This window comes from Rissa tridactyla, chromosome 1 (genome assembly GCF_028500815.1).
Source record: "Rissa tridactyla isolate bRisTri1 chromosome 1, bRisTri1.patW.cur.20221130, whole genome shotgun sequence".
Classification (NCBI taxonomy): Eukaryota; Metazoa; Chordata; class Aves; order Charadriiformes; family Laridae; genus Rissa; species Rissa tridactyla.
In genome coordinates, this window is record NC_071466.1 from 146,150,468 (window position 1) to 146,165,729 (window position 15,262).

Below are 15,262 nucleotides of genomic sequence, written 5' to 3' on the forward strand. Positions count from 1 at the left end.
CTGCTCCACCTTGTCCCCAGCTGGTAATGCACACCTTTAATTCTTTACTATTAATTGTTTAAAATGCAACCAACTTGCAGATTCAGTACTGGAATCCTGAACCAGTCATGATAGAGATTAAAAGAGACTGTGGTCAGCCCCTGAGGTGACAGTTAAAGCTGAACAGCAGGTTAGGGCTGATTTTTATTAATCTTCTCTTTTATGTTTTTGTTAATGAAGGATAAATTTTGTGAGCCATATTTCTTGTTCCTCAGATCCCAGAGAAGATTAGTACTTAGCTGACTTAAAAAAAAATAATCCAGGAGTAATAGAATGAGTAATAGAAATTGTTTTTTCAATCTTTTCTCATGGTAACGAGTTTTGTTCTTTCCTACTTTCTTTGTCCGTCTGTCCATCCTTTTGTCCTTCTGGGTGAGCGAGAATCTTCTGGTGCTGTATAACAAATTTTCTACTGTCCTTAAAATCTTAAGACTGGGCAAGTCTTATGTATTGTGTGCTAGTATTTCTGCCTTTTAAGTATACAAAACTCCTCTAAAGTTAAGGGAGTAATGACTATATATGTTAAGAAAAATGGAGCTCTATAGTGTTTTTTCTTTTTCTCTAACTTTTATCCCTAATAACAGCAGGCAGTTCGAACATTTCTAAGGAAGGTCCCAAATCCCCTGGTGGGCCATAAGGCCAGAGCTGTGGCGTAAAGCCCAACACCTGTGTTGGCAGTGGTGCTGCATTGCCATCATGGGGGCTCCAAAGTCCCACTGCAGATCCTCACCCCGGGTCAAGAGCGTGCTGGGGGGCTGAGGAGAGATGCTGTTCAACCCCTCAGTGGAGGGTGGCTCCACCAAAGGGAAGTGGGGGAGCTGGGCTGGAGGAACTTGTGCCTTTTCTGAGCAGCTGGAGAAGGAAATTCTGCTTTGAGACTGGGGAGAGGTTATGAAATTGTGTGTTTTACCTGTGCATGGAATGAAGAGCATTTTTGCTTTTTGTCTACTAGGGTTGAATGCTTACAGTTTACTTGGTGAAAGGAAAGCAATGATTCTCCATTCATTTAAATCTCTATCTGAATGCAGGTACCTTCCCACAGATCTTGAAACTCCTATGACAAATATAGTGCTTTGCTCATTGCTGTGGCTAATTTAGGAAGAGTGTTTCATTACTCTCAACAATAGTAACTTCAGCTAAATGTAAAATGAATCAAGAACCGGAGGACGCTCGACTTAAGTGAATGATCTCTGGATAAATAACTCCACTTCTAGTTTATGTCCCAAGCCTAAAGCATTCTCTGGCCCCTATAGACTTGCATATCCCTGGTTGCTATGTTTCAAAATTAAAGGGTCTTAAATCATGTTCATTGGCCTGCTTTTTGATTCAAGCAGGTATGACTGTGTGCAGTGTCGTTACACTTCAATAATGTAGTGTAAATGGAGAAAGAATCCACTTCATTGCCTTCTCTTGGTTTGCGCTTCATGCACTTCATGTGCTGTGTGGAGGCTAGATCTAAATTCTGCATCAAGGCCCTCTTGTTCCTGCAGCACCCTGGGGAATCCTGTGATAAAATGGGAATTCTGTGGCAGCAGCTACAAATAAATTCAAGTTCAGTTCCTTTTTACTGAATTAAATATGTACATGAATAATACAATTGGTACAGTAACCCTTGTAGTTTACATTATCAAATGCAATTTTTTAATGTGTTCCCTACATTTTCAACACGCCACAGAACTTTGTTATGATAATGTATGGCTGCACTGTAAAAGTTTTCAGCAGAAAAACATCAAGGCTCTGTGCAGGATACACTTAAATTCGTTACATCCAGTTTGTGAGATAATTTGTGTTTTGGACACCTGGCACATGTCCTCTCACTCTCTTTCATTTGCTTTAGGCCAAAAGCCACTTCTCTGGGCTTGCGTGAACTGATAAAATCCAAATGTTCCAGCTGCAATGTTTGATACTGCATCTTGAATCAACAGTTTTCTAATTGTTCCTGAAGGTGAAAATAGTTAACACCGACATTTAAATAGCCATAGTTCACTTCTAGACCTACCATTGTCTGCGTTTCGCATTTTTTTTCAGAGCCTGTTCAAGCAGTGCTATGCAGTGTAACAGTGTATTATTACGTGTGATACCATACAGACCTCAAGTTGGGATAGACCGTGATCCCAAGAGTGACCCATGCGTAAACTCATTTCCTATAGAAATTTTGTGTGGAAGAGAGAAGCAATGAGAAATGCAGTGACTTGTGCAGTGGCGGAGTTGACTACACAGAGCTAGTGGTTTCGGAGACTTTCAATGTGCAGTAGAATGACACATCCTGTCTTGGATGGTTGTTCATGCTTCCCCTCTGCCCCCCCTTTCTTTTAAGAATGGGTGCTGTCTTTCACAATTACTTCATTAGGAATAATTCTAGAACATGTTTTGCAACGTAAATTGCAAAATATGTAGGAATATGCTTAAAAGTTATCAAAGTATCTCCGTGTATTTCCTGGTGGAACAGATACTTAGTATCTACTGAGCCTAGTGGGTGGCCACATAATTAATGAAATCTTTCCAGGACTTCATAATGGCATCTATCATTTTCTTTCTGGTTAATAAGAAAATGACTGAACTTACAAAAAATTCAGCTGGAGACCTCTGGAGCTGAAAGTACAATTTTCAGTCCTCCTTTAATGTAAGCATGAGTTTCAATGAAACACAAATGCAGAATATGTCAGTCCCAGCAATATAGTCAGTGTTTTGCCTTGACTTTTTATAACATTAGACCAACATCATTCTGGTCCTAATTCTAATTCTAAGTTCCTAATTCCTAATTCCAAATTATCCATTTAGGTTTCATTGTTCTATGTTTTCTAGGATCTTGGAAGCTACAGATGTAGTCAGGTCAGATCCCATCATTCATCTTTCTCAAACTGAATAATAGTTTTTATGGTGGACGTGGTCCTCATGTAAAGAAATCAGCCTCTTTTTTATATTGCCATTTTAAATTTATCTTTAATCATTAGATTTAAATTTAGAGGATGAATACAGCTGGAGCATTAGACTTGGTAGGCTCAAACAGAAAGTAGGAAGGGATTATTGTTTGCTGTGTATGTCATGGGTGTCTATATCAGGGCACATGTATCACAGCCAGGATGCCTGGGGTCCTACCCTGGTGTTGCCGTAAATCACTGGCTCCATACATATAGTTAGTTAGTTTAAGCAGAATTCGTCTTTATTACTTGGGGCAAATTCATTCTTCATCTCAGTGTGTGGAACTTCCTATGATTTCAGCAGGAGTGCCCCTTGCCTACACGTGGGTGCGTTTTCTCCTTGGGGAGGAAGTTCTGGGAGAGATTTTCAAAAGCGTGCTTTTAACAGAGTCTTGTATAACACTTTTACACTCATTTCCTAACATAAAAGATGATACTAGACAATGGTACTGGCAGGACTTGCTTACACAGATGCTATTGGTAGTTTAGATAAACTGTAACACCTAGGATGCCAGATGTTGCGATTCATCCCTAGTGCTTGCCAAACTGTAATTCATATTACGTTGGGGGCTACTGGTTATTTATTTTTCAGCCCACTAGAAGTTTAATTGACTATTCCTCCACCTCTTTTTCCCCTTCTCCCCCTACTCCTTCTTCCTCTCATTTACTTTTCTTCCACCTGTGTTAATACTCATTTTGGCCTGAAGCACGGAGAAATCCTACCGGTCATCCAGGGATCAGGTACCCTAGGCCAGAGTATCCTAGTTCTACTTAATGGTTAGTGATGGCATCCAAATCATTTCCCATTTTCCTATCGAGAGCTGGGTGAGGGGAAAAGCTGAAAACCTTTGCCAAGAAGCACTCTGTGGTGGATACTAAAATAAGTCAGGTAGCAGATGTCCAATCCAAATTTTGGTGGGTAATTAGCTGATTCAATATCCAAAAGAAGCAGGTAATTGTTGTGATTTGTGAATCCTCTGCCAGGGCAGATACTTTACAGCTTGCAGATATTTCTCTAATGAGGGAGGATATCGTGAGCTCTGAGCAGTAAAACACTGTTTTCTTAGTATTCAAAAAGAATGGCTGTTTTTTTTCTTTAGGGATGTTCTTGGCATAGACCGTTCTTGTTCTTTTCTTTGTTATTTCTTGGAAGTCTTCTGAAAACTATTGATGCAGTATGCAAATTCAATGCAGGAAATGTAACGTTATATAAGTGTAATTGGCCTTTTATTCAAAGGCGTTTTTATTCCTCCTTGCATATTTTAGTCCTTTCTTAAAAAAAGAAAAAGAAAAAAATGAGGGAGAGAAAAGGAAGAAGCTTAAACACAATCGTGTATTTCTTCCAAAAAAAAAGGCAGAGGAAGATGCTATAAAGATCAGACTCTAAAAAGTAATTGAGGAATTAGAGAAAAACTAATAAAAACAAAAATATGGATATTACTGGAAATGCACAGAATGGGACGGTTTCAGGAAGAAAAAAAGTGTGCCTGGCTGTTGCCTTTCTAGGAGAACTAGACACAGAAGAGAATGGAAAATAAGAACGAAGTTCTAAAGGCATCTGTCCTCCCTTCTTTTCACTGTCATTTCATAATCAGTGGGGGGAGAGGGAGAAGTGAGGGGAAGGGGGCCAGGAATCCTAGCAACCAAAATACTACAGATGCAAACACCTCAGAAATGTGTAACTGCTAGCGAAAGTTGAAAAGGGTAGGTTCACTACTTCGATTCCTGTGTTAAACGGAGCGGTGTACGCTCACAACAGCATCGTGAGCCTCATTTCCTCCACTTCCTAAAGCGAGAAGTTATTGTTTTCACATTTGCAGGATTTTGGTATACAAAGGTGCCTATGCAATGTTGGGGAATTAAAAAAAAATAATAAAAATTAACAAGGGGATATTGCTTGAATGCAGTTAGTTTGAAGAAACAGCTGGAGCCAGAGCATGAGAGAGGGAAACAGCATTTTGTACCAGTCATTAGCATTTGGGTTTTCTCTTATACTATTTCAGGATTTCCTTTTCCTTTCTAAACTCTGTGTACTTTCTTCCACTTCCCCTTTTTTCTGTGAACCTCTCCTTATTGTTTTCTTTGAAAACAAGAGTCTGGACAGAAGTCACAGTATCTCCACTGAAGTCAATGGACTTTCTCTGGTGTAAGAGATCAAATTTCCTGTGCTCTTCATTGTCCTTGTTCAATTTGTCCCGTTTTCTGCTGTCCACCCCAAACATGACATTCCCCACTGAATTACTTCTGCCTTCTCTTTTTTTCATTTTCTGCTTTTTTTTTTTCTTCTGTTTTTTCCTCTCAGCATTTTCCAGTTAGTAACTCTGCTCCTTACTGCCAAGACAACTGGCAGGCAACTGTTGGTTCCTTCCATTCACCGACAGGAGGAACATTTTATGGCAGAACCAAAAACCAGCCAAACAACAAGCCCACAAATGAAATCATGACCATCATAAGCACCAGTGACAATGAGTCTCACAGTTATCCGAAGTGGTGGACTTGGAAGGAAAATCCTGAGCCATAGCTCACTACTTCCTTGCAACTTGACACATCTGGCCCCTAAAGTTCTTTACCAGGGCCAGTATTTTAGTAATGGAGCCATAAGATATCGTTGTTTGTAACTGCATAGAAGATGAAACTGAGCTGTACATACAGTGAAAACGGATGCTGTAATTGTTGCTTACTTTGAGCAGGGCCCCAACTGTACTCATATAAACGAAGCGACGAGAGCAGATTTACATGCAAATCATTCCAGTTCAGTGTGAATGTTGATTTACTGAGGCTAATAAGAGTTCAGCAGATTGTAACAAAGAATAATGGAAGAAATTTCTCCTGGAATGACAGAACTGAAATCTGCTCTAAGCCTTTTAAGGTCATGTAAGCAATGTTTGTCATATTGCTAAACCACTCACATAATCTTCCAATCTGAATCCTAAAATTCCTCCTAGAACCCAACCCTGTATTTCACTCATAACAATACTCGTATATTCTCTAATTGCACAGAAGTACAAAAAGCACAGTACTTCAATCATTACACAAATTAATCCATATATTTAATGCAAGTCACTTATCTAATGACAGCTAAAAAAGAGATAAGTTATTAGGAGTGTGGTGTAGTAGCATTAGGTTATCTTTGAAAGGATGACTGATCCAAAGAAAAGGAAGCGTAGTCTTAGCTGAAATGGTCTACTTCCCTCCTGTCTACTGCAAACAAATTTACCAAACATTTACCAAAAGCTAATTTTAGGAAAGTTGCATTTGAGAATATAGTGATGGTATTGTTAGAAGCTGTCTGTTCTTCTTGCTTTCCTGCCCCCTGTGCAGAAAGGTCTTCCATATGTCACTCAGGGAAGGTTAAAAAATTACTGCATTTTGCCTAAAACAACAGTGAAGTGATAATATTACAGAAAAGACACACTGGGGACAACATTAAAGTCTAACAGGGCTAAGGAAAAGGGAGAAGACTGCGAATAGATTAAACCCAGGTGTGCATTTAGGCTCAGCCGTACTTTTGTCTTGTGACATGCCCATTGATAAAAGACTCAGCTTTTCACTTTTTCTATTCTGAGTGACTGGGAAAGAGAAGTTGTAAATTAACTGCAGCACAATTGACATCTTGAAGGCATGATGAGTCCCAAATTGGTTCAGTTGCTGGGAACTGTGAAAAAAAGAAGTTCTGGGTAAATACAGGGTATGCAGAATTAAGGCTTTAAAAAGAAGGGGAGAAAAATCATTATTCAGGGTGTTTTCTGCTATTTTTCCACAAAAGTGAATCTTTCCATCACTAACCTTCTATGTAGAAAATAGTTTTCAAACTGTGATCCACAAAAACAGTCTAAGAGCATCAGTAGGATAGAGTAGCTCAAGAGCAAGCAATAGAAAGCATGCCAGTTTTGTGTCTGGGGGAGCTGAGAGGAAAAAGTGGGGAGGTGAGTTGACAAACCCTCTGTTCACAAACCTTGCCAGTGCAGTCCAAGGGTGCAGGGGGAAGCAGGAGCCCTGACACCAGGGAAGAGCTCCCTGCTCCTCTGACTCACCTGTGGAGGAAGAAGTGTGTTTTTCAAACGCTTTCTTGTCTTACTGATTGTTACTCCCCACAAAATATGTACCAAAAGCAAGACAAAACTGTGCTAATGTTATTTTCTCAGTTACAAACATGGATTTTGTCCACACAAGGCACAAACCTTGTTAAATTGTGTGTGTGCCCATAATCAAGTCCTAGCGTGGTTTCTAAAGCACTGACAATCTTTCCCATGTAGATCAAATCTTTGAAGTTGTAGTATAACTGTTAGATATTTCTGCGTACGCAATTATTATGTGCGTGATGAGCATGATTACTGCTTGGATACACTGTTTGCATTTTACAGTGCTATGTGTAGGATTTACAAAGCCTAGACTATGGCATGCATAGTTGAAGTCCAAATAAACTTTGGTTTCTCTGTTCCCGAAGAAGGAACTTTGACAATAGAAGAAACAATTGCTTAGAAACAGTATACACTTTCTAAAAGATGTGCTGACCTATGAAAGAATATATTTTTTAAAGTTTACACTGTTCTTACAATGCTTTTGATATTTTATGCAAGCTGTCATCTAATGGAAATAATGACCTCAGGGACATGTGTTTATCTTGGTTTTAGCCCACTTAAAATACATTTAGCCTTTAGCTTTTCCTTAGGCCAAAACCACATCAAATGGGCCAAAGATGGAATAAACACACACATACACTCCTGAGGTCATTATCACTTCATTGTAGTTTTGCAGAAGAAAAGGAAAACAAACTCTGTCTCTTTGCATTACTTTTCAGACTCAGCGTGCCCAAGTGATGGTGTATACACCATTTTATAAATGTTTTCTTTTCAGGGATGTACTTAACTTCTCTTTTTGCCCCCGCCACATATTAGTTGCAAACTCTTTTCTGTTAATGCTTCAAATTAATCTTTAAAACATTGAAAACCTGGAATTGTAGAAATTAGAGCTGTAGTTGCCAGAGTACAGTACTAGTAACTGGCTTTCTCCATGAGCAGAGATTCACAGAAGGAAAAATTTTAGGAAGAAGGGTTAACATTGAGAATCCACTCCTTTTATGAACTGAGGCCTGGACTATTGGATTAGTAGGTCTTAGATGAGGTTTTGTTTGTGAAACAGTAAATAAACTCTGCACCCCAGTGCTATCGGGGAGTTACTGACCAGTACAATATATACAGCCTAAAGCTATTCCTACTACTCTCCAAAAAATGGTAGGGGCAAACAAACTTTGTCAACTGACTGTATGGAAAAGCTTAGTTTTTTGCTAAGCCCTGTTTTTAACATGAATATCATATAGCTTATTTCTGTCATGTTCTGATGTAGTCGCTGTGAACTGCAAGTGATAAGAAAACTTTACTTATCTTTTCAGAAGGTTTAGTTTGCTTCCTAACCTTTACTTAAGAAGGGGGAGAAAAAAAGATTTCTCTGAAGCATGCAACTTAAAAACAAAATCATTTGAAGTCATTGGCAATTTAAAAAATGTATTTAATATAGTGAGGACTTCATCGTAAACCCAAATGGTGCTTGGACACAATGCTGTAAAACAGAAGATGTTTGTGGAAAGTTTCAGACCTTGTCTCTGCAAAGCCATCCGGCACAAGCTGTACTATCATGGAGTTCAATGGAAACGAATTTCAAAAGCTCTGGGCTTAAGCGCACACTTAAGGTTAATCATATGTTTAAGTGATTTCCTGCTTTGGAGATTTAAAGTTGGAAATAATATGGTTTGAATTCTGGGCAGGGAAGGTGACCCTGGCAGCCATGCTTTGAATGGAAAGGATGTGTTCTGTGCACATGTATGTTAATTGGAACTGTTGGCACTCATGGTTGAGGCAAACTAAAGATCTCCAAAACTCTGTGCCGAAGAGGACAGTAAGTAACTGATTCACATGCAGGTCTGCCAAGGGACCAAAAGTTGCAGGGAGGTGGGGAGGTCTTTCCATGAAGAGCCTAGGAGCAGCACAGGGTGCTGCGAACCAGTCACTGCAAGGCTGTAACCGCAGTGGCTTTGATGAAACACACACAAGCAGTAGTAAATATGCCAGTTGGTTTCTCTTGCTGGTAACTGCTCAACAAAAGAGAAGGCTGCATTCAAAGGGCCAAGGATTTACTAATAGAGAGACCCAAAACAGCTGTTTGTCCTCATCTGTGCATGCATAAATAGCTGTTGTTCTTTCTCATTGCCCTCATGAGACAAAGCCAGAGGTCGGGCAATTCTTCTGGGCTTCAATCCCTCTTTCTGGATGTATTAGACTAGCAGCCGTTTCCTGCATTGCCTTAGCCTCAGGTCTGCTGCTGTCAATTCCTCCACTGATGAAATCGTGACCATAAAAATAATTCCTTGAGAGCTAATACCCATTTTCCAGCCCTAGTTTAATGTGAAATCTTCATGTTCATCATAGAGATGCCGGCATCAGGCAATGTATGATCTGGGGAGTACAGACAGCAAAGGCTGTACATAGTACAGTGCTTACCTTGAGGGGAAAACACCTCCAAGTAGACTTTTCCCTCCTAAAAACCAGACTACATATCCTTTTGTGGTGGGTTTATATGTCAAGGTTTTGGTGGCACTGCTAAAACCTTGCCACATAAATTCAATACAATTTTTTAGTTAAAAAATTAATCCATAGTGTTGATATCACAATTTTATTTGTAGAGGAGCTTCACACTTGTTTTGAAAACAAGTTATATCTGACAAATGACACCATTCAGGTGTTTGAAAAGCATCATACCCTGGCAGGCAGCTGAGCAAATAAAATGGTCAGCCTAACACCCTTTCCTGCTCTCCCACCTGCCTCCAGAGGGGTTACAAATGTGGAAGAGGAAAGAAGCAAGGAGATCTGTGAATGGAAACAACTAAAAGTATGTGGCTGGAAAGCTCTTACCCTTTCTTCCCCCAAAAGTCACAGAATTGCAGAGTCACAGGCCTGGCTGTCGCACTCAGTGCCCCTATGGGGCAGCTCCTTCCCCTGTGGACACCCTCTGTTCCCCACCACGTCCATTTGCACACCTGAGGCTGGTCTCTATCCCTCTGCTTTCCGCCCCCTGCTTGACTGCGGGTCTCAATATCCTCCTCCTTCCCCGCCTTCCCTCTTCAAGGCTCCCTGCGCCAGGTTTGCATCGGACTAGAGGAGGGCTGTGGCCAGGCAAGCGAGGGGGACGTACTCCCAAAGGGCAGGAGGAGGGAGAGACCATGGGGTGCAGACACAGCTGGGGAGGGGAACTGGGGACTTGGCCTGTAGAGCTGGTTGGAGCTGTGGGAGGGTTTGAAAATGACTTTACACATTGGACTCATTTTCATTTCCAAAATTCAGTGTTTCTGGCAGCACTTATTTTTAGTTTGAAGTTCTATTTAACAGTTTTCGAGATTGGGCAGTGTAGTAATTTAGCAGCCCTTATGTGAAGGAGAGAAGGCTGCAGCTTCTGCACCACTTTTAATATTTGTTTACCATTTCAATTTTGTAGCAGGCCGACATTTAAATGTTCTGTTTGCTGTCATTTTGACACCTTCCCTTTATTTGCTTATTTTTAATCTGTGAAAGCGTAATACTTACTGCTTGCTATTTAGAATATGAGGATTAGAGTTGAATTTTCTTTGAGAGTAGGGACGAACGTACCTGGAATGTGGGAGAAAAAACTGGGCTGGAGCTAACTGGAGAGTGTTGCCTTCTAGAGAGGTGATGAATCAGTATTTTCTTACTTCTAGCTAAAATATATTTCAAGAACAGCTTTTCCTCTAGCACTTTAAGTATCTTTAGTCTAGAAGAGAAAGGCAAGTAAAAATTATTATTAAAGGCTCTCCAAAAACCCCCAAATAAGTAGATAAACTTTAAAATGCCAGGATAGTTTTGGGTCTGATTGTTTCAGATTGGTAAATGAGTGAATGTTTGATATGTTATCTGAGCCACATGGCGTGGTTTCTCCAAGAGTTTTGTCTAAAATAGTTCCTTTGGATTTGAGAACTCCACTTTCTTGTCTCAACTGCACATCAATACGATCCTGAATCTCAACCCAAATGGTTGAAGGCCAAGCTATAGAGCTTGGCATAGTTTTGGTTTTGGTTACACAGTTCCAAGTGAGACAAGGTAACCTTCAGAAGTGGAAAATTAGTTTTCTTCATGATTTTTTAAAATCAAAATTCAAAGCAAAATTCAGAAGCGTGAAGCTCACTAAAAAACTCATGCGGAAGAAAATATTTACACAGTTCCCTGGAATGATCTGAAAGCAGAAATATGCAGAAATGTATTTGTGAAAAGTTAATGGTAGGATCTTTAAAGGTTACCAGATATATTCCCCTACAGGTAGTGAAAAACCCAGAAGACCATCTCTTTCATTATTTGTTTCATTTTTTTTTCTCTTGACATATGTTCTTCTGTGGAAAACATTACTATGTTATCACTTTTCTTTGATTTCAATTCTTTATAACAGCTCACCTATGGACCATGTCTGCCTTCTCTCAAAAAGCATATCTCCCTTATGTTCAAGCATTGTTATAACCTACATCTACCATATATGAACAAATGAGTGCAAGAAAACGCAGTAGCGTGGTCTGGCAGGATTGCAGTACCTGATAATAGGCTAGATCAGTGCACACCAATTATCTTGTATATGATATTTAACCACAGCTGCAAAATTATTAGGTACAAAACCTAGTTTCAGATCTTGCATAGAAAGTGGGTCAGAGTGGCAAAGTCAGGTTTTGGTCTGTGGCCTGTAACTAAAAATATAATTTCCTCTTCTTCCCAGAGAAAGTCTCTCCTGGTGCTCAGAAAGGAATGATCCTCTGTGAAAGGAGGATGGATGCTACTTTACTTTTATGATTTTATGAAAATTAATTTTTATTGCCATATGGTTTTCCACAAGGCAGTCCACATCTTTAACACCAACATCAGCTGGCACCTCTAATCTTCTTTAGGGATATGCCATCAAAGATTCTTTCAGGGATTTAGCTGCGTGGCCAGCGTAGAGTCAATAGGATCTGTATAGTTAGATCAGCTTGCTGCTTTGAAAATTTACCCTGTCGTGTTTTAAACTATGCTGTCTCATTACACAGAAATGAAGAGGATTTTTGTGATACCTTATTGAGATAGCAGCCATGGGGTTTTGTGTATTTTTGTTTTTACAGCATCTTCTTTTGATTAGCTGCCTATTTCTTGTTAAGCAATAATAGGAAAACATTTCTTCAGGCTTTTTTTAAACTCCAGTCTTCTCTGTGAAAGTACAAGAGGGAGAATTTTAAAGATCTGTCCTGTGAAACTGTTATCTCTTTGATTAACATTTGAAATTCTGCTGCTTGTTTTATCAAATTAATGTAACTTTGAAGAAAGGAAAAAGGCAATACTGATTTGTAATAATAGATTTTAATTAGGATGAGTGTTTGAGTCTCAGGAGTCTGTCCCGTGCGCATTTTCAGATCTCTCATCCTCCCAGTGTCAGAACTCTAATTACCACCCTTACAGATCAACTTGTATTTTGAAGATATCAGAAAATACATCATGAAAGATTCTTCTTTTTAATTGCATCCTTATACCCCCTGCTATATGGTTTCGATTGCCATCAATATTCCTCCACCGCTGTTTCTGTGTTTTTACTTCCTTTATTATAGGTGAGCCTGTCGGGTTGCATTTGGAAGAGGATCTGTGTTTAAGCCTCTCTCTGTTCTCCCCAGCTTCTAGCAGAATTTAAATTCTTGGACTCCCTGTGCAATGCCTGGCACGTATGAGGCATTAGATCAGTATAATCCAGCCTCAGCAGCAACAGGGGCCATCTCGGGGTATGGGACTCACTGAAGGTTACTGCTGAGCTCCTCAGAAGTGGCTGCTCCCTGCCTTCCCATAGCAGCAGCCTGCACAGACAGTCCTCACCCTGGCAGCAAGTGCCCAAGTCCTTGTCCCTTGATCGTCATAGTCAGTGCATCAGGAGGGCGGTAGGAAAGGAGGGATGGCGATCCCTGACCAAGGAGCCAGGATGAAAGAGTAAGTCATCACGGAGCCAAGGGGTCCTTGCTCCAGGTTAGATGGACCAGGGTCTGTCAGGGGGGCTTCTTCCTCTGCTGTGCGGACATAGCTTTTAGGAGCACAAAACATGGGTCCCAGTTGCTTGAGGCATCAGTAGGCATTTTGCATCCTGAATAGGTGCTCTGAGCAATTGTTTGTTGGTGTTGCTCCTTCTTCTCCTTTTCCCATTCAGTTGCAGGCTCAAGCACCATGATGCACTCTGAGACCTTTCACTACCGACCACAGAAATTTATTATTAACAGATTTTGGTTGATCTCTGAGGGAAGAAGAGTCTGGGTCAGCAGAGAGTTGAAATTAAACTAATTCCTGCACATGCCCAAGCAGAACACCCAGGAAATCCTGTTCAAGTCTGAATATATGGTATCAGCCCCACTTTGCTGCCTCCCACTCACACTGCTCTGCCGCTTTCGCAGCAGCAGCCACCATCGCATCTAGACTTTCCATGCCCGTCAGAGTGGGCTCTCTCCGAGGCTCTCCACTTCTGCTTGTGTGGTGCTATTCACTGCCGGTCCATCATGTATGGTGAGTTGCCTTCAGAGCTAAGCAGGCATGTCTTTTAAATTCTTGAGAGATTTTTAGCTCCACATGTAGATTTAATACTCTGTAAAGTCCATCTACTTGACAGTACAGTGCCTGTATTAATTTTTTTTTCTATTCCTCCTGCATCTCGGATCCATTGATAATGAGGCTCATTAGATGGACAGAATTGTTATTTAACAGTCTTCACCTGAGGTCCAAAAGCAGAGATGATAAGGGATGATACCTGTGAGACGTTCATATTGCCAACTGTCATTAATTTCAGAGTCAGGTGAGATGAATTAAGATAAAGTCCCATCCTTCTCTTATCAAGAGTCTCAGTAAACTCAGAAGGGTAATGTTACACTAAGCCACATTTATTTTCAGCAGCGCAGGACAGAAAATTAATGATGCCAGATGAACTCTTAATTTGTTTTCAAAGGCAAATGAGGATGTCTGAAAGAAGTGATACTAGTGGCTTAATTGGATCCTTTTCTGCAGTGCTATGATCAGCAAAACTTGATGGTAACAAGGAGTACACTGCCTACGCTACAGTGCAGGATGCTGAACTTCTTAGTAGGCTGTATGACAAGGAGGTGGCCACGTTCACTAACCCCCATTTGCCAAGGGCTAAAGTGACTACAGTTTCAGTATCCCTGAATTTGTTTCCTCATTAGAAACCCTTAAAATGTGGCTGAATGTCAGAAAATGCCTAACATCCATTTTGTGCAAGTCAGTCTTCTTTTAGAAGCCTTAAATTGGCCCTGACAAAAGTGAAAAAATATTGTTCAGGTATTAGCAACTAGAAAAACTAGAGTGCAGGTTAGGTTTTTTTTTTGCTTTAGTTTCAACAGTTACATAGAGAAAAGATATACACACTTGAAAAATCTTGGACGGTATTATTGATCCACTTAACAGGAAACTAGGAAGTATATGTTTAACAGAAATAAAGCAAGTTTTTAAAATGTAGCATTTCATAATAAATATTTAGATATTATATGTATTTATAAATGCCTTAAGGAACATAATTACAGTAGTTAAACTTTTAGGATATTTTGTTGCGGGTTATTTTGTCTTTTAAAGCTGATGTCGGTGAAATATTCACGCCGTAATTTCAGTATCTAAAAATTCAGAAGGATTTTAATTGCAAATTAGTTTATGAGAAATCTTTTTTTTTCTTCTGAAAAGGCAGCTACAGAAGAATCTTGTCAAAGGTGTCTATTTTTTTGTACAAAAAAGATCTGTGGGCTCCTTCCTGGATAATCAGCTTCAGGGAGGAAGGTGACGGCTGTGGGGCATACGTTACGCTGCTGTATATGCTTCGCAGATCAATCGTCTATGCAGCAGCCCTGAGAGCTCGCAAACATCTACAGAGCATCCCAAAAGGAAGAACGTGAAAATGTAATAGAAAAGAGGTTTAGCATAGACAGTACCGATAAGGTTTGTTATTTAAGACAGGCAAAGGTCTTTATTTCATAGTGTATATATATAACCTAACTAAAATATCCAGGATGCTAACCCAAATATACAATTTACAAAACCTCTTAGTAGTTTCCTTTCCACAGTGTTTTTGACTGAATATATTTCTCAGATCCAGGGACCATCTAATGCTCCCTGAAATCAACAGGACTACCATGGGCTTTGCTAAGCATTTGTCTTGCCCACAGTAAACTCGTTAAAAAATTGTTCATCTGTCTTCCTTTAACATACATTTTACTTTTCTCGGGTATAGTCATCCAATATTCA